At 48.1% G+C, this 25,065-nt stretch overlaps 1 long non-coding RNA gene across 2 annotated transcripts in view; it reads left to right on the plus strand.

Annotated features, from left to right (window-relative positions):
* LOC104872012 overlaps window positions 1–25,065 on the plus strand; it is a 179,467-nt gene that overhangs the window by 144,996 nt on the left and 9,406 nt on the right. For both annotated transcript variants that reach the window (XR_004516432.1, XR_004516431.1), the window contains exon 4: window positions 18,925–19,114. This is a non-coding gene — a long non-coding RNA (uncharacterized LOC104872012). The remainder of the gene's footprint in view (window positions 1–18,924; window positions 19,115–25,065) is intronic.

Raw genomic sequence — 25,065 nt, forward strand, 5'->3', positions numbered from 1 at the left:
GTCAGGAGACAGGCCCAGACAGTGGGAGAGGTTCAGGGACTCAGGGACACACTGTGTCAGCAGGAATGGGCACGTCAGGCAAAAATCCCCTGCAGAAGTAAGTTTTTGCACTGAACTTTGAAAGCTGGGGCTGGAGAGGAGGGGTGGGGACTCCACAGGGGATGGGAGGACTGGAGAAGCCTCCCTAGGAGTTGGTAATCCAGGGTGTTGCTACCCCAGGGGAGAATGGTTTCAGCTGCCTGAGTTTCTATCTCTCCTCTTCTTATTTCTTCCTGCAATAACTAAAAACTCCCATATCAAAGCGATCCTTCACTTTGACCCTGATATCATTCACATTTCACTTCAGTGCACTTTCAGAGGTGACCAGATCTCAAGGCCAGTTCACTGCCTGACCTGAACTCAAGAAGCAGGAGGGCAGCTCTCAGTCGCCCTGCAGATCACAGAGGGTGAAGGAGCATTTACACACCAGGGGAGAGGACATGGTTCAAGGCCTCGGATGCCCCAGATGGGCAGCTATAGGCCTGGGGGACACTGCCCTGTGCAAAAGCTCTGCCCATCTGCAGAGGCCACGGGGAATGCAGGGCTGTGCCCTGTGATTAGTCTTCCATGGCCTGAGGTCGGGTAAGATCATCCTGCCCTTGACCCTTGCAGTGGCACTAGCTGCAGTCTGCAGAGAACATCCTACCATGGTCTCCAGCCTGGACTGGATCCTTCTTGCACTGAAGTTTCTTTTTCCCCCGATATTTGAAATCACACAGCCATGAAGGTGATCCTGGGTAATGCACATCATCACGGGCCAGGTCAGAGGACACTAACATCTCAGAAAGTTCAATCTTCATTTCCTCTCTTGCCTTCTCAACTTGCCACTTTAAAAATGAACTGGAATGGAACAAAAAGGTATGAGCTCTGCATGTGTCTTGTGCTTGGGATCCTGCTGAAGCCTTCCTGGGAGCCTTATACAACTTTTCAAGAAGACACAGCTATGGGTCCCTGGTAACAGAAGAAGCTGAGGATCAGAAAGGGGAGGTGAGTAACCCAGGACTGCACAGCTGAAAACCACAGCATGGGGAGATGAGCCTTGCATAGTTTTGTCCCATATCCATCTGTGTCACTGGGAAGCAGTACTTCCCTCTTTCAACTGCCGTCCTGATCCCACTGGTCTCTAATTAGGAAGGAGTTTTCAAATGTGAGTAATCAATATTACTGGGAATCTCCTTAACCCCTAAGGCTCTACTCCTCCTCCTGGTACCTTAATTCCATCCAAATATTCCCAAAGCTCCTGGTACATCTACCCTGCGCTCTGCTGGCATTAGATAAATGGCAGCTCTGACCCACAGGACACTCCTCAAAAGTAGATCAAGATTAGGATTAATTTACCTGGTTCTCAGCTGGTCGGTTGTTTTCAAAAGTAAACAAACACAAAGTACATATTTGCTGTGTTTTTGTCAAGTAGTTCTATTTAGGATGGGGAGGGAAGAAGCAAAAGTATTTAAGCCTAAAGGTCCAACATTCTGGGAAACTGAGGCAAGAGGATCACCAGTTTGAGCCCATAGTGGGAAATTTAACAACTTAGTGAACCCCTATCTAAAAATATTAAAAGGGCCAGAGATCTAGTTCAGTGCAAAGACCCTGACTTCAATCCCCAGTGCGGCATAAGTGAATAAATACATAAATAAATAAATATCAATAAGAAGACCCAGTGGTACCTTGTCAATTTCAAAATGAAATAGTAAAGAACTATATGGTGCATGTGTGTTGGGAGACCATCTGATCCTGTTACAGACCAAGCAGTATACACTTTGAACTCTCTGTGGTTAGCATTTGGCGGTCTTGGTGTTTAGGGTGCTATCTAAAACCTGGAGCACCTGGTTGTGGCCTGTTTTTGTTTTAACCACTAATTAAAGTCAGATCATGCGGAACAGACTGCCTGGCTGACCAAGGGATGTTAGCCCCACATTCCCAGTAAGAGGCCCTTTTCCTCAGTCCCTAGGAGCTATTCACAGTTATATTGTATATCCAATTGACAGCTATGTTCTAACGAGTGTCCAGTTGTCCCAAACAAGCTCAGTCTAGAACCTTTCAGAGGCCAGATTTAGGATTTAAGTTCCAGAATTTGTTCATTACTAGCAAAGCTAAATAGTAACAATAATGAACATTAAACAACCAACCACATAAGAAACCCTGGGTGTGGACCGTGCTGCAGCTGCCGAAAGAAAGAAGGCTTTGATAACCACTCCAAGAGAAGAAGCAGAGGAAGACGTGATACACACTAGGTCTCAGGCTAGTCTGTGATCCTCCTTGCTATCCAGGTCTCTTCCAGTTTGGGATCCAAGTGACTGACTGAAGACCCTTCTCTGAATGTGGTCAAACCTTCAAGAGGATCTAGGGATAGTCCTTCATGCTTCCCTGGGCGGGACCATGAGTCCCAACCCCGCATCTTGGAGAGCACCCAGGCCTCCTGTCCTGGCTGAGACTGGTGGCAAGCAAGGCCAAGACAGCAGAGGAGCCTGACCAGGCCCTGCAGGACCCAGACTGACTTTGAAGGAGACTGAAGGCATTCAGCAGAGGTGCCCAGGTGTCACACATCACTTCTGTGAAAACCAACTGCCAAGGGCCAGACAGGAAAGCTCATGAACCCTAGGGCTGCTGGTCAGCTCACATCCTGCTGACCACGGTCTCCGAGGCACACCCTGTTGTCCCCCCTGCTACCAGAGCAGGTTTCTGCCCCCGAGGGTCGGGTGTCTGCATCTATTCCATGTCCTTCATCACTCACCACCCCCCAGAATGAAAAGCTCATTTTTTTTCCTCTGTTTGGGGGCAGTTGGGATGATTTTTAATACATTCCTTTTTGCTCTTCATCAGCTTCAAACGTATCAAGATGTCCTGAGGGCAAAAGAACTGATTTAACTCTCTTATTAGAAGCAGTGGCCTAACGCCTCACTCGTTTTGAAATACTGACATTAACGGGGAAAATTACTCAAGCTCTTTTGTTACTTCCTGGGCTTAATTAAGTGGCTCTGCAGGTGACTCAACTCTTTTATTTTTCAGAATGACATCAGACTTATTTTCCATTTTAATAGCCTGCTTACTTCACTGATTTTTTTTAAAAATCCAATTTCACTTTCTTGTGTAATTTTTTTATCTGATTTTTTCCTTCACCCTAGGAAATGCTAACTTTCATGAAGGTGGGATGGGTAGGGGAAGGGTAATAAGGGAAAAGAGAAAAATGTGAGATAATGAAAAGAGGGAAATAAAGTGTTTGTAGATGTGGAGGGGAGGAGGGGGTGAAGGGAGGGCAGGGGTAAGAGGAAAAAAATGAGAATCAAGACTTGTCATATACAGGTACAAGATCCCAACAATGAATGTAACTGTACTGTATCCCTAAAATGTACCAATAAACTCAATTAAAGCCGAAAAAAATTATAGAAGTTGTCAATACTATTTAATAACTGCAGAGGCAGGGGATTTAGCTCAGTGGTTCTGCTGCCTGCCTCACAAGCTCAAGGTCCCAAGTTCAATCTATGGTACCAAAAACAAACAAACAAACAAAACACACACCAAAGATAATTAATTGCATACTATTCTGGCAAGAGTTGTGCTGGCCACCAGAAAACTTTGTCTTGGAGCTAGCATCTGGCTTCCTAGAAGAGGCCACAGGAAACTCTTGGAGCCATCATGGTCCACAGAAATATCTCCGCGTTGGCATTTTTTTCCTTGTCCTTTGGAGGAGAACAGTTCCAACTTTATAAGCTTGATCTGAGCTTATTTAATATTTAATAGGTGGCTTCATAATATGTATTAGTTGTTGTTACCACCGTTTGGTAAAAGCTGTTGTTTTAAGGGAAATGTGAGAATTATTCACTTTAACGTAACACAGTTTGGACACAGCCTTGTGGAAAAGCAGGCACAAATGTTTCATATAATGTGTTATGCTCACGTATGTGTAGGGCTTTGGTGAGCTGAGATGGGTGAATTTCACTTTCTGCTCTCACTAGGAATTTTCTTCTGGTCAGTCTTCATGTTCAGCTTTAATTTCCCAAAAAAGGACCACACTAGTCAAGGTAGGGAGAATCTCCCAGCACTGGCCATGCTGCAGGACTAGAAAGTACTCTTTTTAAATCCAATACAATGCCTGAAGTAGGCACTTGTTAAATCCCATTTTCTTCTTTCTTTAATATTTGCACATGGTAATTTGAGGAAGTCAGCGGCTGCACAACTGGAAGGATACACACTCTAATGAGTATTTTCTCCATAATAAAGGTGCCGGTCTTATAATGTCCCGCTTCCTGGAAAGAACTGAGGAGATTTATTCCAAACTGAGGTTTCATTTAACTAGAGTTGCACAGTGATAAACATGGCATGGATAAGAACTGAGGAGATTTATTCCAAACTGAGGTTTCATTTAACTAGAGTTGCACAGTGATAAACACGGCATGGACTGACCCTTCAAAAAGTGCTTTCACCTGTGTACATGTGCACATACACACACACACACACACACACGCTCACAAGCCCTGTCACTTGTGGTGTGACAGTCTGTGCTGCCTAGGAACTCTGCCAGCAGGAAGGTCATCACCAGATGCAACCACTTGACAGAGAACCTTGAGCTGGGTCCCTGAACGGGACTGGCCAGGGATCACACAGGAAGATGATGGGCCTGGAGCGACGCTCTTGACAAAAACAATAGATGCAGAGAGACGGGAGAGGGAAATGGCCCTGGTGCTAGGCAGTGGGTTCACGGGCCTCTGTTGCTGTGGGGTTCATGGTTTTCCATGGCTCCACCCCCAGCTTCTGCTTGCACCAATTTACTCCCCAGGTGGATATCTCTTGTACTGTCCAAGTTCTCTCTTCAGGGCCACATCAGTCTTAGAGGTACCTCACCCAAACATTTGTGTGTGTATGGACTTTCTTGAATGGTGGGTGGGTGGTGACTAGAAGGTCACTGGTGAATAAATACATAGGGGAGGAATTAGTGAGAGGGTTCCACTTTGAGTATTAAAATAAGACATCCTTGTTTGTGAGGTCCTCCACCTGATGGTCACCCTCTGCTGCTTCTTGCAGCACCAACCTTGTTGCCAGGCTCAGGGAGTGATCTGTGTTTCTGCCTCAAGTGTCCACCAACGCCCCTGGCCTGGGGCCTGCCTCTGCCTCAGGGCCACACAACTTCGGTGGGTTCCCTCCTCCAGCTCGATGCTCAGTGCTGCAGCAGGGATGTGGTCCACATGTGGGCTCTACTCTGTCCCCAGCCCCAGGAGAGGAGGAGGATGGGTAACTGGCCAGGCTGAGAGGAGGGGCAGGTTTCTGTGGACACCTGCTGCCTTGCTCTGTCTCCTTGGGCCTCGGAACCTGATTTCTCTGAGGAACTCCTGTTCTGGTGGGCTGGGCTGCCTCTTGGCAAGTAATTAGGTCACCCACCGGCAGGGAGTTCTGAGGACACTGTGACATCTTATCTTCTCCAGGGGTGGGGGTGTCTAACAAGGCCATTTGCCCTTTCTCCACACAGCTGAGTCTCTGCCTGCTACTCCCTTTCTCCAAACTGGGCACCAAACATCAGCAGTAAACTTAAGCAGAGAAGTGAGAGGCTGGCTGATAAAATGCAGGGGGATCATCACCCCCTGACGGAGGAAGGGAGGAAGACATCATGGGGTGGCAGAGGGGGCACAGGCCTCTTGTGAGATCTCCTGTTTTGCAGCCTGGGTAGGGATACTCAAGTGTCCACTTTGCGATTGTTCTTTAAATTGTCTGTATACATTTTATGCACTCTTTTGCACTGTGTGATACATTCCGTAATGTACATGGTGATTTCATAGTTGTGAAGTTCATCTTTACTCTGACAAAATACTTGAGATAAACAGCTTAAAGGAGGAGAGGTTTATTTTGACTCACAGTTTCTGAGGTTTCAGTCCATGATAGTTGGCTAGTTCCATTGCTTTTAGGCCTGAGGTGAGGCTGAGCATCATGGTAGAAGATGCGGTGGAGGAAAGCTACTCACCTCAAAGCAGCCAGAAGTGGGGGGAGGGAGGAGGGAGAGGGAGAGAGTCTGGTCTGGGAGGAAGAAGCTGATGACTAAATATAGTCCCCAAGATTCACTCTATTCAGCTAGGCCCTACTTTCTGTTTCCATCACCTCCCAAAGATGACATTGAGTTATGAGGTCATCAGTGAGTGAACTCATTTGTATACTTCAGATCTTTCATGACCCAATCACTTTCCAAAAGCCCTACCTCTGAGCACCTGAGACTTTGGGGTCAAAAGCCCTACCTCTGAGCACCTGAGACTTTGGGGTCATTTTAGATTTAAACCAAAGCAATAGTCAGTAGTGCTTTCAGGAAGATCTTTTGCCAAGACCAGATCTCCCTTGTCCTGTCCTAGGCCAGCTAGCACTGCTATGCCACTGGAGGACCCCTATTTGTGCTGCCGCCTTCTTTCCTACCTTCCCTGACCACATCCTGTCCTGACTTCCATCACCTCTGGCCACTGTTGCACCAAAGTGTTAAGAACATCCACCCTCTGCCCACCCTACCCCTTCAGGGACTATGGAAACTACACAGAGAATGCACTGCAGAGAGCACTGCTTCCAAGCTTGGGGTCCAGCTGCACTGAGTTCTCACTGGGCTGCTACTGGTATGAGCAATCTGCAGGATTATGCATTCTTTCTAATATGGGGCATTTATTACTTTGGGGTAGGGATGCTCTCTGGTCCCTGGGGCAGCCATGGATCTAGTCAGCTGCTTTTTGGCCTCTCTGGGAAGTATCCTCCCTCCTGGTCATGGGACTGGACCTCTCTGGGAATGAGGAGGGTCTTATGAGTGACCAGCAATCAGGGTAGGTCAGAGAATGTCTTTATGGACAGCAAAAAGCAGGGAAAGATTTGAGTTTCCATGACCCAGCTTGGGGAAGAAGTTATAAGCTAGGAACTGTGGATGAAAACCAAAATATCATCTGTGGCCATACCACCCTGAACATGCCCCATCTCGTCTTAAAACCAAAATACCTATCATATTTAAGAAGTCTTTTCTTCTTTGCTGTGAAGCCATAACATATTCTCTTATGGTTGGAAAGTTTCATTTTCCTTTAGGTCATTAAACCATCTATAATTTGTGTCCGATTATGTGCAAAGCTCAGCTCTCCTACTAGCAAATCTAGTCCTTTATGTTGCCACCTGACAAATGAGGAGGTTAGATTAGGTCATTCTTGTGTCTTCCTAACCTGCAGTCACTTTAGCCCGTGACCAGAGAGATGAAACAATTCCCTCAGGTCTATGTCCCCTGAGAACCCAAAGCTGCTCTAATGCAGGGCTGCCTTCTCTTCTCTTCTAGGAACACAACGCAGCACCTCCAGGCAGATTTCCCAAGGCCCAGTTCTTAGCCAAATCTTTGCTTTAAATCATTCCTCTTGGACATTTTCGTTTTAACTTCATGTATGTAGGTCAGCAAAGTGAGGAGAAACCTTAGCAACTAAACTTGTTATTATAACTATATATTTGATGACACTGACATTTCTAGAAACTCTGACCTGCAGGGCTTTTAACTCTGTCTGTTAAAGTGTTTCCAACTCGCTCTGGAGGAAGCTCTGAGAAGTGCTACAGCTTTGCGGGTTACTGACCACCTGCTGGAAATGTGTGTCAGTGAGTAGCTGTTGTTAAAAGACAAATAAAAGCCAGTCTAAAGTCTTCACTGATTATTGTAATACTCACTGCAGATGTGAGGCTGCATGAGCCAATGCACCCACGGTGGGTGCAGGAGGGGGATGCAGGCGACCCCAGCAGGGAGGGAGGGCCGGATGAAAGGGAGCCAGCAGTGGCACAAGCAATGAAAACTGGCCCAAGTCCACTAAAAGGAAAAGCTATGCACATGAGCAGGTTCAGGACTGGGAGGGGGTGGTCTCATGGTGCTCAGAGATCCGCAACGGAGACCGGGAGGAAAACCTTCTGCCAACTGATCCCAGGCTCTGCCAAAGGGGGCACCAGCTGGTGTCTCTATTCTGGAGGAAAGTCGGGGCTACAGTGGTTATGTTTATGTGTCAAGTTGACGGGCAGGGTGGGATTAACATTTAAACGGATAGGCCGGAGGAAGCAGATGCTCCTCCTAACGTGGGATGGGTGGGCCTCCTGCAGACAGCTGGACGCTGACCAGAACAAAAGGGTGACCTTCCTGCTGTAAAGGAATTTCCTCCTGTTCCATGCCTGATCGCCTCTACCTGGGTGTGTGCTCCTACTGGCTCGGAGGCCTAGGCACTCTGGCCCGGAGTGGCACATTCAGTTCTCTGATCTCAGGCCTTTGGGCTTGGACTAAAACTGTGCCATAGCTGTCCTGGGTCTTCGGGAGACTCTGGTCTGGGGACTGCCAGCCTCAGGAGCTAGCTCCATAGGATCTCTCTCTGCAAGGTGAAAATGTAGTAAGTAGAAAGTGCACTTAAAGCCTTTCGCCTCCTGCACATCCTAGCTCTGCCACACAGCACACTGCAGTCACTTGTCTCGCTTGTGAGCATGGGGCTGGCTAGGAGCTATAACACCTGCCACTGACTAGCATCCTGGAATATGGCAATGATGGTAACCCAGGAAAAACTAGGTTCAAAGTTAAAAAGTACAATTCCTATTGAAATGTGTATTACTTTTGCACCATCATGAAGCTGAGAAATTGTAAGTTAAACTATTGTGGGTGGACAACCAGACCATCTATATGTTCTTCTCACTTCCTATTGGTCCTGATTCTCTAGAGATCCCTACTAATATGAGGATCCACACAGCACACGGAACACCCAGCACCTGTGTGGAAGGGAGAGGCAGCTTCCAAAAGGGGTCACTGAGAGCTGGAAGACACCCAAGACAGTCACAGTGGCTGATTCACGTGGACTGGAGTAGTCCCCTCCCTGTGTTCCCATGAACACGTGGCCTGTGTGTACACCCCCGTAATGGTGTGTGTGTGTGTGTGTGTGTGTGTGTGTGCATTTCTCCCTGCTGCCTATCTGTCTGGTTTCTGCACCCACAAGCCCTTGACCAGTCCTCAAACCTGTGGCCCACAGATGATGTTTACCTGTAGGTTTTGAATTTGTTGGAACAGTCAGCACCCTTAGCGGAAGGACCCCAAGCCTCTGACAGGGTGACAGGAGAGGCTAGCATTCCTGCTGTTTGCCTCCCCGCAGTGCTCATGCAGAAAGCACACCAGTGACAGCACTGAGACCCACACCCTCTTACGGCTGCACAACACACCTGGATGGAGAGTCCAGCCCCATTCAGTCCCAAAGGCCAACCCAGAAAGGACAAATGTTTATCTCTGCCCCGGTGTATGTGTGAGGGTGAAGAGTTTGCTCATTCTAGGCTCTGCCCATCTGGCTACAACACAGCTGAGGGGTTGTTCCTGTAAAGCCTTGAATGCCAGCTCCAGCTAATTGGGGGAACCTAGTGACTTGGGCAGAGCCGAACTTTCAGCTTCTATAGTGGGGCCGTGCACTGTGGGGCCATTATGCTGAGCACAGCCCTACCACATCGGTCCCAAGGGCCCTGTCCTCTCTCACACAGGGACATACACACTTTGCTGGGCAGTGACTGTGGTATCCCCCTTGCCTATCTCTGGCAAATGCAGGGCCAGCTGGTTCCATCAGCTCCTGACCTTCCAGACTGTTGCCTGTGGGCCCTGCAGCCTCCCCAAGGCCATGCAGGTCTTTTGGAATCAGCCCTATCCTTTGTAATTGGAGACACGCTGGCTGGCAAGTGTCAGAAGACACAATCGGTGACACCGATTTACCCTCCTACCTTCTGATGCAGTAAGAGAACAAAATGTCACCTTCATTAGTGACCAGATGATGTGGAGAATGTGGCCCATATGGGGGTTGGTCAGTCCACTAGAAGGGACATGGAAGTCCAGAGCACGGCTGGTGCACTGAGTCACAGGCAGCTTGGGTCCCACACAGGCCATGCCTGTGAGATGGGACCCCACAAAGGTGACATCTGAGGGACAGTAGGACTCGGGCTGTATGGGCAACTGGGTCTCTGGAATGCAGCAGCTGGGACTGATCTCCACAGCCTCCATTTCCTCACCAACCCAGAGGTGAACGTGGGCACCCCTAAGCAGGACCCTTCCATGGTGACCTGTGCTGGCACCATCTCTGGGCTTGGCTGGACCAGCCTGGACACTGGCAGCTGGACTCTCACTTAGAAGAGGAAACAAGCCTCGAGGCTCTCGAGCTCTTGCACTGGCAGGGGTATGCACCGTCATGAAGCCGACCTTGAGCTTGGTGTCCCACCAGCACCTCCTGGACCCTCTGCAGTGTTTGTCGGGGGGAACAGCCAGAGAAAGGGATTGCAGGAGACTCCCAGCCCAGCTTCTGCATTGTTGTTGCTGTTTGCAAATGGTTTCAAAGCTTGTGCACACCAAAGGGCCATGACAGGACTGGATAGTGTTCTGCGTAAGAGCCTGACCTGCAGGATGAGCCCCCTAGCACAGTTCTAGGACAGCACTGGCAGTGTGGGTGCCTCAGCAAACCCCTGCCTCTTCCTCATTTCTAGAACCATCCTGGCCACAGCAAGAGGCACTGTCACTGAGCCACCAGCCCCATGCTCTCTAAGGCCCTTCCTGACCCTCCCAGCTGGCACCCCCTGTCTCCCCTCCTTTCAGCTGGGAATGTCATATATTTTTCCTCCCACTGTCACCAATTTCTATCTGTTTATGCTTAATTCTCTTCTATAGTTTTTATTTTACTGTGGTGAGATCACTAAATATGAAATATCTCCCCTCTGAACTCATTTTTAAGTGCACCATTCAGTGCTGTTAACTATGAGCATCCTGATGAACTACGTGCTTCTAGGACTCACTCCTCTCACTTAACTTTATGCCCCCTTGATGAGCAACTCCCCTCTTCCCCTCTCTCTAGCCCTAGGCAACCACCATTCTCTGTCTGTTTCTGAGTCAAATGATTTTATGTAACACGTGTAAATAGGAACCAGTAGCCCTGAGACTGGCTGATTTCACTTAGTATCAACTCTTTCAGGTTTAATGGCAGATTCCTTCCTGTTTATGGCTGGTAATACTCCATGGTCCGTACACACAGTGCCTATTTACCTGTCAGTGGACATTTGGGGTATTTTTACGTCGTGGCATTGTGAAAAGTGCAGTGATAAGCACAGGGATGTTGACTGGGATAAATACCCTGAATGGGATGGCTGGGTCCCATGGTAGCTCTGTGCTTAATTTATAGTTAAATTACCTCTCTTGTGCCACATGTATGGCCTGGAGGCTGCCCATGATGTTGCCAGGGGGATACTGGTCACAGGGCCAAAAGGGGGTCATTTCAGATGTCTGGAAGAGAAGAATGATAGTTTGGGTCCAGTGGGAGCAGGTAGAGATGAGAGAAGGTGATAAATAGGTGGATTGGAATACATTTTACCATAGACAATCCAGGTGCCCTTCTGATTTGGGCCCATCCTCCTCTGTCCCTCTAAATGAACATCTGTATCTTTCTTCCATCAGGTGGTGGCCATCTCCAAGGAACAGAGTGAGCAGCTTAGTGACTTCCTCTGTGGGTGTGGATGGGTCCAGCAGAACATAGGTTGTGCATCTGCTGCCTCTGCTCTGTCTGGGACATCAGACACCACCCCTGCAGTCACATAGCTATGGGACCTCAAGACCCAAAGGGAGCCTGAGGATCCCTTGGCTGGTGTCACAGGGCTTCTCCGGAGGGTCAGTTACTGAAGAACCCTTTAAGAATAATCTTAGGGGCTGGGGTGTGGCTCTGAGGTAAAGCACTTTGCTGGCCTGCAGAGGCCCTGGGTTTGATCCCCAAAAGCATCATGAACAAAACCTGACTTTAAATTAACTCACTCATGTTCCCATCCCATTGCCTCATCTGAGTGATCCCATCCTTAAACTCAAAGGCTTCATTTGGTGGGTTTGCGATGCTTGTGTAACGGATATCTGAAATTTATTGTAGCAGAACACATCCCATCAAATGTATCATTTTAACCATACCACAGTTGCTTCAGGACATCCACATGTTGTACAACCATCACGCCCACCAACCCCAGAAAATTTCCATTATCCCAAACAGAGACTCTGTAGCCACTAAGCACTCAGTGCCCGTCTCTGCCTCCTTCCAGCCTCAGAAAGTCACTATTCCACTCCATCTGTGTGAATGTGACTACTTTAGTAGCTCATGTAAGCAGAATCATATAACATGTGATATATGTTTTTAATATATGCTAAGGTAATATCCAGCTTTACAATAAAATAAGCAATAAAAATGCTTTTCCACACACCTCCTAAACCCTCATATGCACTGTTTAACCATATTTTTAAATTTACTCTTTGCCTAGTTTTGGGGGGTAGACTTTCTATCCCCCTGTGGGACAGGACTAAATCTGAACAGTGGTGCCCTCACATATGAAAAGTACTTTCTCACACATGTCCAGTCAGGTGCAGTCCCACACCCCTCTTTTGTGACCTTGGCACCTGACAAGATCAGCAAGCAGGGCCAATAGGCCAGCAGAGGCCACCAGCTCTGACCTGCTTCAGGGTGGGAACAGCCCAGGTCATTTTGGCTCACAGTCCATGGTCCAGAACTAGTCACACAACCCAAGCTACAGCCAGGAGAGGGGCACAGGAAATGTAGGGTGCTTGTGAGGTAAACCTCTGCTACCCAGCCATCCCTTCTTTGCGAGAGAATGCTGATTTCATTAGAGCTGCAAAGTACCCACCAAAAAGCTGTTCTCAGACACCCTGGCAGGGAGGGATGGCCCTGGGCCAACACTGGCAGATGTGATGTGAGTGGAAGAATGTTCCAGAAGGTGGCTTCAAGGAAGATGACTCAGCAGGAATCCTGGACTCCCTCAGCCTAGACTTGACATATGTGAAGCAAACGAGTCCCTGGTATACTTGAGGCCCACACTTTCTTATTTATTTTAAAGTGCTGACACTGAAGTAGGCTGGGGAAACTGGCTTCTGCTCACAGTGTTACTAAGGAGCAAGACGGAGACTTGAGCCCAGACTGACTGCCTAACTCTAAAAGTGTATTCACAACCATAATGTGAGTAGCAATCATAACCAAAAGGGGAAAAGGAGAAGGAGGAAGAGAAGGGAAAGGAAGATCAACAACAACATCATGTCAGGCATTCATGTGTGTAAGTTTTTATAATCTCATATGTATGTATAGTATATAAAATCTCACATTTACATAACTACAAACTCATCTAATGGTATTTATATTTATATAATTTCATATGCATATATACATATACAGTCAGCCCCTATATCCATAAATTCTATATCTATCGATTCAACCAATTCTGAACTGAAAATGTTTTTTTAAAATTGCATCTCTAACTGAACATGTATAGACTTTGTTCCTTGCTATTACTCCCTAAACAACATAGCATTAAGTATTTTGAGAAACCAAAAGTTAAACACATAGCACAGTGATCCATGCACACACTGTTTATAGCAGTAAAATTCATAATAGCTAAATATTGGAAGTGGCCTAGATGTCCAAATGATGAATGGATAAAGAAAATGTGGTATTTACATACCGTGGAGTACTACTGTGTTATAAAGAGGGATAAACTTGAGTCATTTGTTGGAAGCGATAATGAGGTCAGAGTCACATGTCAGTCCTCCTGGGGCTGCTCCCTCCCAAGCCTCTTGTCTACTGGCTGCCCTTCTGGAGCCACTGAGTACTGCACAAATGCAACTGCCCATCACCTGAGGAATGACTGAATCCTTCAGAATCTTGGTATGTCACTCTGTCTATGCTTGGCCCCAGGGTGAGAAAGTTTCAACCCAGCTTTCTTCAGGGGGGTGACATAGGCTCGTCACATACATGGCCCCGAATGACCAGTCTCCTCACCATCCTGCTCAGGGAATAGAGGCCATGGCGGAGCCATAGAGAGGCTCCATCAACATCCTCAGCCCACAATGGAGGGAGGTGTGCCGGGGCTAAAACACAAGCCCCAGGCTAAACAGTGTGGGCTAGAATCTCACTATGGAGGACTCCTTTCTGTAAAATCCCTCCTCCTAGGGTTGATTTAAGAATTAAGTGAGGAGGGCCTCAGGCAGGCTAAAAGCAGGCAAAGCCTTGGGCTGAGCTGATCTTTGGGGAGCTGGGAGGGGTGGGAGTGGCCAGCTGTCCCCTCATGTTTCTAGAGAATTCTGCACCTTCCTGTAGCTTGTGAAGGAGGGAGGCAGAGGCAGCCCCACCAAGTGTGGGTGCTCCTATACCCCAGCTCAGGCCCTGAGCATCTCCAGTCTGGGATGGATGTGGCGCTGGGGAGTAAGACCCTCTTCTATCTGTTACCTCAGCTGCTCAAGTGCTCAAAGCATCTGGTTTTCCAGCTCTGGTTCCCAGCCTGCATTTCTATTCACATGAAGGAGCAAGAGAGAACACTAAGCTCCTAGAGATTGGTACCTTGCAGCAATTAGAAAAATAAAATAACCCCCTTGGAGCCAGGCACTTGCACCCTCATCCTGTTCCTGCAGCATAAACAGTTGACTCTGCGGGGAAAGTACTGAGAGAACCACCCCACCAATTCCCTTTGAACAGGAGCTTACAATCATTTAAGGGCTCTGCTTCCACAAAAATCTTTTCAAGTTGAAACTTCTAAGAGTCCTGTGCTTAGAAGACATCCTTGTAACACAGGATGAGAGACACTAAGGGTACATTTGAGCCACCTCCTAGTTTGTGTCCAGCGTAGCCTTTGGCCTTGGAGGTGGCCCTGCTCCTGTGTGGTTGTGCAGATAGGATGCAAACATGAAGTTGAGGCTGGGAGGGGCTTCACTGCCCTTGTTGACCTCAGCCCCGCTCACAGGGCTGAGCAGGACCAGAAGTACTTCATCCTCCAGTCTGTAAGAGGCTGGCTGTCCTCCATGGCTCTAGGAAATGGCCTCAAGACATCCCAGCTGACAGAGGACATGAGCCAACCTCCCAAACCAGTGCATTGCCTGCAGGCAGCAGGTTGCTTGTGTGCCATGCTCAGGTGACACACTGTGGCACCTCTGTGTGGAAGCCCTCTTGTCCTCCCTTAGCTCCCTGCAGCATCTCATCACCACTAGCCACATGGGGCCCTTGCTTGGGCTGACAAGTCCTGGATGTAGGACTTTGCATGAGGGGTGGTCCCTGGGCCTGGAGCCAAGAACAAAGACCCTGTAGCCACAGGAAAGAACCAGAAATATGGAGCCCTGGTCATCCACTGGTCAGTCCCAATAGGGAATGTGCCAGGCGCAATCTCTTCCTGAGCCACCAGCCTCAGAGCCCCAGCATGGGAGTCACTGGGCTGTTGCTTTGGGAGTCTGCAGCAGTGAGGTGAACAGTACCAAATCCTGCCAATTCCCTGAGGAGAAAAGGTCTAAGTCTGTCCTGTGTCTATGGCACAGCATTCTCTTTCCTACATCCCAGGCTCTGAAGCCTTGAGGATGAGTTGCCAGGATGGTCCAGCCCACATCAGTGTCCTCTCCTCCTGTGAACAGAAGTGGTGGGCCTGTGACTGGAACAGACATAAGATAAAGCAGGAACTGCTATCCTGCTGTGACTATTCTTCTTTGCCAGCCTCCAGCTATGCTGCTGGATATCCTCCCTCTCTCCTCTCTCCAACCTGTCACCCTCCACTGCTCAATTTCTGGTCCTTTTCTATGGAGAGCATTAAACACCAATCTTCTGGCCTCCTGACCTTGCTCTCCATACCTTCAAATGCATTGAGGGGCTCAGCGACCAGTCTCCACTTAGACTATAAAAAAGAACAAAAGACACATGCTCATAACTGCATGTTTTTTCCTGTTGTTTTAACTTTAACTTGAGGTTGAGAATAACAAACAGAGGGGACATTGCTGGATAAAGACCCATCCTTCCCTACCCACACTGAGGCTGTCCTCTGGCCCCAGCTGTGGACCAGACCCTATTTTCTAGTTCAGTCCTGGGTTCAAATGAGGAGATGGAAAGGTTTTGTATTACTCAGATTTATATGACTGCAGTAACAGGCCTGATGATCAATTCAAAAGAGTAAAGATTTACTTTGGCTTGTGCTTTTGAAAATTTCATTCTGTGATCTGTTGGCCCCATTGCTCTGGGGCTCAGGGCTCATGTGGTAGAGGAAGCAAAAGACAGAAAGAGGCAATGGGGCTAGGTCCAGCTCTCCCCTTGAAGACCACAACCTTCTGACCTCATTTCCCCCACTGGCCTCACCTTTTAAAAGTTACACCCCCTCCCAATAATGGCATGGGCTGAGGACCATCACTTTAACATGCAAGCTTGTGGCAAATATTTAAGATCAGACTGTAATAGCTTCTAACAAAACTATCTATCTGGCCTCAAGGGCCTTACCACGAGCTGCCTGGGTCTAATAGCTGCATTTGGGCTCCAGGTCATGGCAGGTAAGGTCATCCTTCACAGACAGAAGACTGGCTAAGGCCCTGCTACCTTGGGGTTGGGGGCTGAACCAAAGGAGAAGCAAGCTGGACGTGGTCATTGGCCCAAGACAGGCGTTCATCCGGCACAGGGCTCCTCCACTGTCCCCCATTAAGCCATGCTGACAGCCCTCCTCTGACAGATGCCCAGCCTGCCAGTCCTGCTCTGCAGGGTTCCCCTGCCCCACCCCCAGCTTCCTGCAGTCCCTTGGCTTGATGGAGCTGGCTTTATTAAATGGTTTTTTCATTTTCAATCTGATAAAGCCAGGCCGTGAAAGTCATTACCTGCTGAGGGACAAAGAGCAGCAGCAGCACACACACATGCACACACACCCATGATCACTAGCGTGTTGTGTAGGGTTGTTCGTGCCAACAAAGGAAATTGACGCTTTTTGGAGAGAAACCAGTCTCTGGCAGACCATTTCCATCCACAAAAGGCATGGCTGTGGTTGTGGCTTCCTATTAGATCTGTAGTTGAATCTCAGAACATGTTTTATTTTACCCCAAAGTTATTAGAAAGGGACACTGGTGCAAGCTGTGATGATTTCTTGTAGACAGTACAGGTCACAAGAGAGGAAAAGCACCCTGTAACTACAATGTGAAAGAAAGTCTCCCAGATGGAAAGGGGAAAAAGGCATCTATGGGAGCCAAGGAAATCGCTTCCAGAGAAAAGAAAAAAAAAAAAGTAACCCTCTTTCCTTTTTCCCCAAACTGACAAATTTGACTTGTCAGATGCAAGTTCAACTTGTGGACAATCCACTCGCGGCTGATAATCGCCATAGTAACTGCTCTGTCACGTGACGCCACAGAAGCCTTGAGACGGGAGAGCGCATTTCCAGACTGCTTTTCTTCTAGTAAATTCTGCGATGTCAGCCTAATTAAAAGGGCAGAATTGGGACCTTGGTTGAAGTAATTGGCAGGCATTCTTAAAACAGAACAAAGGTGGCTTAGCACCTTCTCTTCCTGTCCCCTGGGTCTGTGCCAGGATGGGAGGCTCCCACGTGTCTTCCTCACCTTCCTCTGCAGAGTCTGAGCAGTGGTTGCTGCTATATGCGGCTTTGTCAAGTCAGGGCAGAAGAAAAAACTGAATTCTTCACTTAAAGCTTTGAAAATATCAGAAACTGGGTGGGTGGGGAGAAAAACATTTCAGAACCATCCTTTTTCTTCTTTGTAATTAGTATGATACTTTTCTACTTCTTTAATTTCCAAGTGCGTCTCCCAGCAAAATATAGGTATAATGTGTTTCAGGTTCTCTTGTCTGTGACAGTGTTTGGTTCTTACGCTAGAAAATGTCATTCGCTCCCCAAGCCCTTTCTTTAGCTAAGTTCCAGGTTGGTGTAGTGGCTTATGAAGAAGGGGATATAAATCATTGTTATGGATTCTGGGGATGAGATGCCTTTTCCTGATAAAAATACTTGTGATTCTTTCTGACAAGGAGGTGACAGGGTGGCTTCTCCCATGGTTGCTGGCACCCACTCACAGCTAATGGCTCTGCCTTCTCCACTGCTGGCCGTCAGCCTTTGGAAATCTGTACCAACTGCAAGGCTCTAGCACTTTCTTTGTCTGCCATGGGACAATTGCTCCATTGTCTCTGGTCTAATGAAGTTTTTGGTCAAAACAGAATGATTTCAAACATGTCTCTGGGACAGAGTGGGGTACATCTGTGCCTTGGGAACTTCCTCCTTTGCCAAGTCTGTTCTGCACCATTCATGCGTGGGGTGAGGGTAGTTTTTGGCCATCACCGCCTGCCTGGAATGACCCCAACTCCCAACCAAACTGTGTGGGTGTGTGTGTGTTCCTGGAGCAGTGCACAAAACCTGACCAAATGAGAACAAGCAGCGGCTGTTTATTTGAAGCTTGCCCTACTAAGGGGACCAGCCACTGCCCTTGCCTTTGGCAGATACTCAAAGGCAGGAGAGGAGTGGAGTGAGAAGCATGGGGGTGGAAGACAGGGAAGGTTTCAGAGGATCCCCGATTGGAGGCTGTTGGCCTAGGGGAACAGGAAGCTGCTAACTAGAAGCCAAGCATCCCATGTGACTGGGGAGAGACACACCTTTGTCTTCCTCCTGTGGGTCCTAAATTGGAAGTGAGGTCAAAGTCTAGGGAAATGGTTATAACCAAGTCCTAGGAGTTTGGGGCACTTGCCATCAGGGTTGGTGGCTTCCTGGGGGATGCAGATAGGGTCCAGAGTTCTGTCCAGAGTTTCGTCTCGCTGTGCCTATTGATTCAATCTCTCAGAAAGGGTAGCAGGCTGACTTCTCCCAGAACTCCCTGAAATGATTGAGAGCATGAACAGTTGGGTGTGAAAGGGACAGATCTTTCTGCACAAATAGTCACAGATGAAAATTCTGTACACTGAGTTCAAGGGGTTCTTGATGGACTGCTGTTGGCTCAGCTGAAGTCTCCCGTCAAGGCTCCATTGCTTTTCCCAGGCACCACAGGAACTGAAGATGCTATGTTGGAAACAACAGTGGGCACCATGAGTGGTAAGCTGGTCTCCTGAGGCACTCACCTCCCTCTATCTTCTCCTTCCTCTCCAGAAGCCCCAGGATGCTGCCCCTCTGCCACCTGCCCCGTAGCCTTGAACCCAAAGACAAGAACCAGAGTCCCTTAGTTAGGGACTGCTGGTGACCTCACAGCAGGAAGTGGTTCTAAAATGATCCTGATGGCCGCCAACACCACCCACAGGTCAGGTGGGCAGCAGCGGTCCCAGCTGTGCTCCTTATTTAGGTGAGTATTTGCTGCCTCTATTAACTTTCTTTGAAGCATCAGAATGAGTATAGGTCTTTCCAGAGGTCACAGAGTGGAAGCTGGGCAGCCACGCTCTGTCTGGAGATGTGTTTTGTTTGGCACACACAGATTTTAAATTTCTATTATTTATCAGGATTTGAAAACCAGGAACTGAATCTTCATGTTTAAAATAAAATTCGTATTTCCCAACTTCTCTGGAAATGAGATGATCAGGTGACACTGGGCCATCCTCCTGCCTGTGGATGCTCAGCAGAGAACCAGCTGCCCCTTGAAGGAGTATGGGCTTCTCTTCCTCTTCACAGGCTGCTTGGCCCGCAGTTATCTGTAAGGCATGGTTTGCATGCCCAGAAAACGATGTGTGTTGAGATCCTAGCAGCCAGCGTGGGGGGATAAGGAGTAGTGCTATTGGGAAATCTGCAGGGACACAAACACGCAGGCCATTAGAGCCGCACTGCTCCCCTCAGCACAGCTGCTCCCCAACTATAACTCTAACCCACTGCTTGCTTCCAAGGTCACGTTCTAGGTTTTGCTTTGAGGGAAAGAATAACCTTCCCTTTCTCACATGTTAGTGCCTCAGTTCACCAAACAGTGAGGTACAAGTGACAAGTTCTCAATGAAATAACCCGAAAGACCAAATACCTCCTTTGCTCCAGCACATGAAGTTGCCCTCATCCTACCTGGCTGTGCCTTCCCTGCGGTGCTGCAGTCAGGTGGGACTGAGGGTGTTTCGTGTGCTGTCTGACCTGGCCCCTCACACAGGCGCCAGAGACAGGGATGTGCTGGTTCGAAAGCAATCTCGCGTCACCTGAGATGGTGCTGCGTAGACAGAGTGCTGCTGATACCTCTTCCCACCTCCCATGGCCTTTGGTCTCTTCCTCGGGGTGTGAAGACCTCCTTGGAGGCTGCTGTGTGGTTTCTTAGGAACCATGGGAAGTATACCCTTCAGGCAGCCCTGAGGAAAAGAAAAAAATGGCCTCTCCACTACCATGGGACCTCAAAAATGTCACCCGATATTGCAAGCCTCTTGGCAGCCAGTCCTGGGAGACACCTGTGACCTCTTGAAGCCATCTTGAAGAGCCAGAAAAGCCTCCTTAGAAGGTGGGCCTGTGAGAATGAGAACCTCACCGCTGCTCTGTGCTCCATGGCTATCGAGACATTCTTCAATAAAAAGAAAGGGAAAATGAGCTTGAACATGATCCCAGAAATATTCTCAGGGATGGCAAGGATGCTCCGTCAGGTTGTTAAACACTTGTGTGGTCCCTGTCCCTGTGCTCAGCCTTTGGTGCGTTTCTACCCTGACCCTCACTATAGCCCTACTAGGTAGCTGTTTTACAGATAAGGATTATTTTTTTGCTCTGAATGGATCTGAGTCTTAAATTATCACTTACCCCAAGAACTGTGTGGACTCCAAATTAGGCTTACCTTGGGCTATCCAGATATCCCTTGACCTGGAACGATTCGCCATACGACTTTTCATCAGGACTTTGATTTTGGCTCTTGACCCTCCCACATACACGGAAGGCTCTCGTGATGCTGGGCAGTGGCGGCGAGCTGCAGCCCTGGTCGTCCACATGACCATGAGGGGAAACCACAACACTACAGGGCGTTGCTGGCTTGTTAAACTAGGTTATTCCCTCCATTAGGGGTCTGGACTGCATGTGCAACTTAAAATACAACTTATGATGAGGTCATCCAGACTTCACTTCACTGTAAGCTGAAGGTCATCTATATACAGGGTGAGACAAAGGCACCATCAGGCCCGGCACCTGTGTGCTCCCCTGGCTCCGCTCCCCCCTTAGCTCTCCAGAGCAGTATACCCATCCCTCCTGGGAGGGCAGAGGCCCTGGTAACGCCTCACCCATGCCAGGCCCTGCTGTGAGGCTGGACAGGATTCAGCAGGGATGCAGGCCTCTGTCCCTCCCCACCTCTGTGCAGTCCCTGAGACAGGACAGAAACTGCACAGAGCAGGCAATAGCAAAGCCAAGATTCAAACCAAGCAGCCCAATTTTTGAACTAATCTGCACTGCCTCCTATTATATATAACATGATTATATCATAACCTAAGCCTGAAAGACCACCCGTGGCTTTCTTTATTGGATCCATCCAATAAAGTGGTCATGCTGGTAGTGTGGTTCCCTAAGGAGACAGAAAATGACTATTCTAAAATAAATCTGGAGGACTTGCCAGTCACAAAGTGGGAGGTGTTTTATATAAATACAACCAGGGCCTCCTAGTCTGACAGGGGTACATCCTATCTGAAGGGAGGGAATGTGTAGTGTTAGAAATATAATCACATAAAATGTTATAAAACAATATGCTCTGTTTAAGTACTCAAAGGGATCCTTGATGTTTGAGGATCCTAGAAGTTGGCCTTGGGGAAACACCTTGTTGCTGACCTCTCAAGGATAAATGATCACATGCAGGGACAGGGAAGAGAAAAAGAAGAAAGCTTGTTTAAACAAATCCACAGTGCCCCTCCCCACCATGCTGAGTTATATGCCCGGCCCTTTTGTTTTTTTATTTTGAAATAGGGTCTTGCTAAGTCACTAAATTGCCCAGGCTGGGCTCAGATTTGCAATCCTCCTGCCTCAGCCTCCCACAGTGCTGAGATTACAGGCAGCCCCCCCCACCCCCGCACCCTAAACCTTCTCTTTTTTTTGGTACCGGGGATCAAACTCAGGACCTTGCATTTGCTAGGCAGGCAGTGGCACCACTGAGCTAAATCCACCCCCCGCCCCCAGTCATTTTATTAAGTCTAATCAACATAGCCTGTGAAGCAGACATTATTAACCCCACTTTGCAGCTGTAGCCAGTTCAAAAGATGCCTGCCTCAGCCTGGAAGAGTGGAATTTACCCTCAGAGCCTGTGTCCCTCTCGAGCCTGTGCATAGCAACTGTCATGACAGTTCACCAGTTTCTTTGACTAAGGTCACAGGAATATGGAGGAGAGCAGACACATGCAAGAGACCAACTTGGCATGGAAAATGCAGGCCGGTCCCTTCTGAGGCACTGAGGTTGGAGGACAGCTGAGGTGCCAGTAGAGGGGAGATGGAGTACAGGGCACAGTCAGGTCAGAAAGTCTCATTAACATTGGCACCACAATCTTGGAGAACTTCCAGAAGCTTCCTTCCTTGTGTCTGGGCACAGAGCCCTCACCTGCCCCACATCCTCCACCCCACCCCAGCCTCTGTACTCACAAGACCCCTGCCCCTTGTCACAAGCTCCTCTTTCCCTCGGGTCCCTTGTGACGCTAGAAACCACAAGTGAAGCCAGTTGCAGAGGATTTTAGGAATTGTTCCTTTCCAGTTTCCAGAACTGATTTTCAAAATTCTCAGGAATGCCTTTAATAATTCCTCAAAACAAACATCACTGTTATACATTGTAAACATGCACTAATAAAAAAAAAGTAAATTAGCCACTTTTTAAAAATCACACTCCACAGTCAGGTCTGGTCTCTGCATATTCCAAAACAAGTGATCCCAGCAGGTAGGAGCTGTTGGTGCAGTCTGAGAAGGCCCAGCAGGTTGGGTTTTCTGAGGCTCCTGGGCTGTCTGGAGATGGAGCACACTGAGGGCTGCCCTTCACAAGAATGGCCTTCCTATCTCCATGGGCCTGACCACCTCCAACTGTGCTTCCTTTAGCCCTGGTTGTGGAGCTCTGGGACCCGAATGCTAATTTTGAGGCAAAATGTTCCTCAGACGTCATTTTAGAAAACCATGACACCCCAGGAGACAGTCATCTCATGGTGGCTTGCTGAGGGGTCCCGATGTGACCCCCAATAACCTAACTTCTCATTGGGCTCAACTCTTAAAGGCTCCACCACCTCCCAAGAGTGCCACTGGCTGTGAGTCACACCATGAACATTTGGGCTTCAGGGGGATTCAAGCTCCAATCCATAGCAAGAACTTTTGATTTTACAAATGAGGAAACTGAAGCCCAGAGAGGGGAAAGACCTCTTCCAAGGTTCCATGGTGAGAAGGGGGAAGGGCAAGGAGGATTCTCATCCTTGACTTCTGATTCTACCTACAGTCGATCATTTAGCCACATATGCGTTGGGAACATTCCTCCCAGTGAAAGGTTTGCAGGAGGACAGAATGTAGTGCCACAATGTGGCATCACGTAGGCATCGCAGGAAGGCTGGGCCTCACCTGCAGGTTAAAGGGCTGCTCTGTTTTTACCCTAAAGGAAGCAGTGGATTTTTTCCCACTCCTCTGCTGTGGTACATGAAGCATCTTAGTTTCTACTTCATCTTTTTAGAGCTATAATGAGCTCTCTGTGATCAGTGAAGGGATTTTCCATTTTACATATTTTCTAAAGAAATTGGGGCTCTTATTGGTGACAGGAGGGAGAGAAAAGAAGGGTTGGCCACAAAGGGCATCATGCAGTGGGAGAAGGGTGCACTGTTGACCTGTCTGTGTGTCCCACGTCCCCTTTCAGGATAACTCAGTGTTCCACACACAGGGAACGTAACAAGACAGTTGTGTTGTTGTAACATACTATAAATGCAGCGTGGGATTTGAAATTGTAATCTCAAGGGTGACAAGGTGAGAGGGGAAAATGGTGAACCTCAGCAGTCCAAAAGCCATGATTTAAATGTCAGCAGCAGTCCACGTTTGCTTTCTGCAGCCCGTCTCTACTGCAGAAGGGGTTTCCCCCCTGCTTTCCCACTGGCAGATGTTTCCCTTTGGGAAGCCCGGCCGACAGAACGTCACACAGAGACCCGTCGTCCTCAGTCGTGCCAGAGGAGCAGGGCAGACAAATGTCCAAACTTTGCAGGGAGCAGACAGAATAAAGGGCGGGAGAATCCTTCTGATGTTCATCTCTGGCAGCATTCTCCGATGAGTGAGCAAACAGTGACTGGAGATAAAGCAATCACAGTTCAAAGAGCAGCCTCTCTGCTGACACTGGCTGCCCTCCTCATCCCACCTGGGTACCCAGAGAGCCCACAGTAAGTGGTAAACTTTTCTAAGAACTGGAGAAGAAGAAGTTCTGACACCATGCCGCAAAAACAACCTCAAAATTCCCCTCAAGAGAGACCCACAGGAGTTGGGTCTCAGTGTGGAAGAAAGGGTCACTGCAAAGGTGCTGGGCATTTGGGGGTACCCATCGGAGAAAGACTGGAGTCCCCAAGGGAATGTGAGAGAGAATGTCTATGATCTTGGGGAAAATAGGGAAGGCCCCAAGCAAACACAGACCACAAGGGCAAGTGGAGGAAGAGCGATAAATCTGCCTTCACCAAAACGTGAAACTCCTGATTCAAAACCAGAAACAGCTACTCACTAAGATAACACACAAGTAATCAGGTGGTTGAAGACATTTGTGAACCATTTCTCTATGTGTGCATCACACACACTTACTCATATATACACACATAAAAATGGGTATGTATATATACAAAATTCTAGACTATTATCCAGATTCCATCAACAACTATTAATCCACAAGTAAAAAGACCAAGACCAACAACCCAATAGAAACATGGATAAAAGCCGGGCATGGTGGTGCATGCCTGTAATCCCAGCACTCGGAAGGCTGAGGCAGGAGGATTGCTGTGAGTTCGAGACCAGCCTGGGCTACATAGTGAGTTCCAGATCAGTCTCAACTACATTGTGAGACTCTGTCTCAAAAACCAAAGAAAAAAAAAAGAAAAAGAAAAATGGATAAAGAAGAGGACCGGCCAACCACAGAGAGAAAATGCCAGCAGAAAGTAGGAGGGTCCAGAAAAACTCCTGCTTTGCCTAATTTGTGTAAATTGTTCACAATGAGTGTTTATACTTTTATTTATTATATGTGTGTATATATATTTGCCTATATATGAAAAAATTACCTGCACATGAAGCTCAAGAAATGGGGTGCATTTCTCTGCCACCTCTCAGGCAGAGAGCGCTTAGTATATAAAATAAGAGTGATTTGTGCAAAGCTCAGCTCAGA

This window comes from Fukomys damarensis, unplaced genomic scaffold (assembly GCF_012274545.1).
Source record: "Fukomys damarensis isolate Sample0158 unplaced genomic scaffold, DMR_v1.0_HiC HiC_scaffold_9, whole genome shotgun sequence".
NCBI classification, from domain to species: domain Eukaryota; kingdom Metazoa; phylum Chordata; class Mammalia; order Rodentia; family Bathyergidae; genus Fukomys; species Fukomys damarensis.